General features: G+C 50.3%; 1 protein-coding gene across 1 annotated transcript in view; it reads left to right on the top strand.

Moving 5' to 3' along the window:
- The first annotated feature begins 3,273 nt into the window (after positions 1 to 3,273).
- UCP2 (uncoupling protein 2 (mitochondrial, proton carrier)) overlaps positions 3,274 to 4,292 on the top strand; it is a 7,005-nt gene continuing 5,986 nt past the window's right edge. The window contains exon 1 of the mRNA XM_010848849.1: positions 3,274 to 3,793. The gene's annotated coding sequence lies outside the window, so the exon portion shown is untranslated. The remainder of the gene's footprint in view (positions 3,794 to 4,292) is intronic.

Genomic DNA, 4,292 nt, shown 5'->3' with positions numbered 1-4,292 from the left:
CTTCTCCAATGCATGAAAAGTGGAAAGTGAAAGTGAAGTTGCTCAGTCGTGTCTGACTCTTAGCGACCCCATGGACTTCAGCCTACCAGGCTTCTCCATCCATGGGATTTTCCAGGCAATAGTACTGGAGTGGGGTGCCATTGCTTTTTGCGTTGATCCCTGAAGAAGGCTTTCTTATCTCTTCTTGCTATTCTTTGGAACTCTACATTCAGATGCTTATATCTTTCCTTTTCTCCTTTGCTTTTCACTTCTCTTCTTTTCACAGCTATTTGTAAGGCCTCCCCAGACAGCCATTTTGCTTTTTTGCATTTCTTTTCTATGGGAATGGTCTTGATCCCTGTCTCCTGTACAATGTCACGAACCTCATTCCATAGTTCATCAGGCACTCTATCTATCAGATCTAGGCCCTTAAATCTATTTCTCACTTCCACTGTATAATCATAAGGGATTTGATTTAGGTCATACCTGAATGGTCTAGTGGTTTTCCCTACTTTCTTCAATTTAAGTCTGAATTTGGCAATAAGGAGTTCATGGTTTGAGCCACAGTCAGCTCCTGGTCTTGTTTTTGCTGACTATATAGAGCTTCTCCATCTTTGGCTGCAAAGAATATAATCAATCTGATTTCGGTGTTGACCATCTGGTAATGTCCATGTATAGTCTTCTCTTGTGTTGTTGGAAGAGGGTGTTTGTTATGACCAGTGCATTTTCTTCGCAAAACTCTATTCGTCTTTGCCCTGCTTCATTCCGTATTCCAAGGTCAAGAAGCAACAGTTAGAACTGGACATGGAACAACAGATTGGTTCAAAATAGGAAAAGGAGTACGTCAAGGCTGTATATTGTCACCCTGTTTACTTAACTTATATGCAGAGTACATCATGAGAAATGCTGGACTGGAAGAAACACAAACTGGAATCAAGATTGCCGGGAGAAATATCAACAACCTCAGATATGCAGATGACACCACCCTTATGGCAGAAAGTGAAGAGGAACTCAAAAGTCTCTTGATGAAAGTGAAAGAGGAGAGTGAAAAAGTTGGCTTAAAGCTCAACATTCAGAAAACGAAGATCATGGCATCCGGTCCCACCACTTCATGGGAAATAGATGGGGGAACAGTGGATACAGTGTCAGGCTTTATTTTTCTGGGCTCCAAAATCACTGCAGATGGTGACTGCAGCCATGAAATTAAAAGACGCTTACTCCTTGGAAGGAAAGTTATGACCAACCTAGAGAGTATATTGAAAAGCAGAGACATTACTTTGCCAACAAAGGTTCGTCTAGTCAAGGCTATGGTTTTTCCTGTGGTCATGTATGGATGTGAGAGTTGGACTGTGAAGAAGGCTGAGCGCCGAAGAATTGATACTTTTGAACTGTGGTGTTGGAGAAGACTCTTGAGAGTCCCTTGGACTGCAAGGAGATCCAACCAGTCCATTCTGAAGGAGATCAGCCCTGGGATTTCTTTGGAAGGAATGATGCTAAAGCTGAAACTCCAGTATTTTGGCCACCTCATGCGAAGAGCTGACTCACTGGAAAAGACTTTGATGCTGGGAGGGATTGGGGGCAGGAGGAGAAGGGGACGACAGAGGATGAGATGGCTGGATGGCATCACTGACTCAATGGATGTGAGTCTGAGTGAACTCCGGGAGTTGGTGATGGACAGGGAGGCCTGGCGTGCTGCGATTCATGGGGTCGCAAAGAGTCGGACACGACTGAGCGACTGATCTGATCTGATCTGATCTGATAATTAACCAGTCCCGTTCTAGCTATAGTCTCCTGGCTGACAATTCCCTCTGCTTATGGAAAATACCCAAATGGAGCTGATTGAGTTGGGCTTAAATCATGGTTCACCATTTCCTAACATTGTGACCCGTGTGGCTCAGTGGTAAATTAATCTGCCAGGGCTTCCCTGGTGGCTCGGCAATGAATCTGCCTGCAATGCAGGAGATATGGGTTCGACCCCTGGGTCAGAAAGACCCCCTGAAGGAGGAAATGGCAACCCACTCCAGTATTCTTGCCTGGGGCAATCCCACGGAGGAGCTGGTGAGCTACATTCGTGGGCTGGCAATGAGTCGGACACGACTGAGCACAAGTACTAGACTTAGAAAAGTGTGACATCAGGCAGATGATTTAACCCCTCTGGCACTCATATGTAGATCAGAGGTTAATACCAGCCTCACAGGGTTATGCAGAAGTATCCACAACGAACCTGAACATAGTAACTGCACACACTTAATGTTCATCTTCTCAGATCCTCCCATTACACTTTCCAAGGGCACTTTCAACAGCAGGCCAAACAGCTGCAACTGAAGAAAAACACACAACCTGAAAGCAACTAGTTAAACTTTACTCGGGAATCTTACTGAAGAAGATAGCCCATGAGAGGGCCTCTCAGATACCTTTGAGGATATGTTTGAAAAAGGTTAAGAGAAAAGCCAGGATAAATATTTTGCTGGGGAAAAAAAATGTAATTGAACATCAAAATATTTCTGTCAACCATAAAGAACAGACATCTCAAATTAATGATTTTAGTGGTTTTCTGTATATAGGAAAATGTAAGAATCTGGATTCATTTAAATTATTCCTTAGGTATGCATCTTAACTACGGAAGGCCAGTAGTATCCAAAGCACAGGATGCTTCCTCTTTTCCTCCATCCTGAATTCCTCTCAGGGCTCATAGTGGTTGGGTGGTTACAGTGGCTAATGGCCAGAGCATTACAGAACTGAGACGGTGGGCAACTTTGTTTACTAGAATGGCAGACAACGTTCACAATTTCGCACAACAGTCCCAGACAGCCTACAAGGCTGAAAAGAGGCAGTGGGGGACAGAAGGTACACAAAAGTAGGGACACAAGAGTCCAAGGGTGAACATAGAGTCCTTCTACACTTCATGTACACGTGTTTGTCTGGCCACAGGACACAATTACCGCTTATTTACATGTCTGTCACCCCCAAAAGACCACCCGCCACCTGAGGGGCCAGGTTCCTCGCCTACCATCCCTTTCTCATGCTGGGACCTAAGCATGCAGTAAATCCAGGCCTTGTTCGGCCTTCTCACTTGGGCCAGCCCGTTGGCGCGACTGTAAGTGGGGGCGGGAGCGCCACTCTCGGTACCCCCGCCCGGTCCAGAAGTCCCGCGGGCACCCAGGATAGAGCCCTCAGGCGGCAGGAAACTCAGCTGCGCACAACGGCCGTTGGCGGTGACAGGCCACCTGCTGCTGCGAGGCCGGTCGGGAGGCCCCGCCCCGGAGAGCCCGCGCCGGCGCCTGGGGAGAGCGGGCGGTTGGCGGAAACACGGGTTGGCCGAGTTGGGGGTAGCGAACTGGGCCCGTGAAAGCACGGAGTGCTCTTCTACCTGAGTCTCTGGGCGCTGTTAGAAAGAGCCCGGGCTAGGGGCCAGAGGCGTGTATGACTCTGGGCAGCTTCTGCTTCTTCCCGCGCATCAGTCTTGACATCCTCACAATGAGGTTGGCGGCGAGGGGGGAACCCTATGGGGTACAAAAGGGCTGACGCGGGGACCGAAGCCCGGAAATGGGAGTGAAAGAAGGCGCGAAGACAACCCTGGGCGTGGCGGCCTCTGCCGCTAAAGGATAGCCGCCCAGTCCTCGGAGCCCGCAGGCCCCGCCCCCGCCCAGCAGGCCCCGCCCCGAGATCTAAGTCTCACGGCACCCTCCTCCTACCTCTCTGCAAGCCCCGCCGGCCGCGCCTTCGGATCGAGTATCGTCTGCGCTCCGTGGACGCGCCCTCCGCCCGCCGACCGACAGAACTGCCTGTACCCGCCTGTTCTCCTTGCGGCCCGGTGACCCCGGCCCCGGCCCGCCCCAGCCCGGCACCCTCAACACCTGCCCTCCTCCCGCTACTCCGGCCGAGGGGACCCACGCGCCGCCTTTAATTTCCCTCCTCGCCTCCCACCGTATTTTGTATTTTACCGTTTTGTCTTTTTTTTTTTAAATCTCTCTTCTTTCACTCTTTTGCTGTTTTGCCTTTGTTCTTTACCTCTCGCGCTCAAAAGGCTGTAATATAAGCCCTCTCCTCTGCCAGGGTGGGGGGCCTTCAGCGATGATCAGAAGGATCTCTCCCATTCCAGGCGGCTACAGGCCTTCCTAGAGCTCTTTCTGCTGGCAGAAGCTTTGAGCTGCTTGATGCGGCCTCCGCTGGGCCCATTGCAACCTCTCTAACCTCCTCAAGCCCTGCTCTGGGCCCTACTCTCTGAACCATCCTGATGCCCCCCCACCTCACTTCCAGCACCCCCACTCACCAGAGTCGCTGTGTTGTGGGATGCTTCCCCAGAGTACTGA

The sequence above is a fragment of the Bison bison genome, unplaced genomic scaffold (genome assembly GCF_000754665.1).
Source record: "Bison bison bison isolate TAMUID 2011002044 unplaced genomic scaffold, Bison_UMD1.0 scf7180017864276, whole genome shotgun sequence".
Classification (NCBI taxonomy): Eukaryota; Metazoa; Chordata; class Mammalia; order Artiodactyla; family Bovidae; genus Bison; species Bison bison.
Note: the sequence above shows the minus strand (reverse complement) of the source record. Positions and strands in the feature narration are given on the sequence as shown.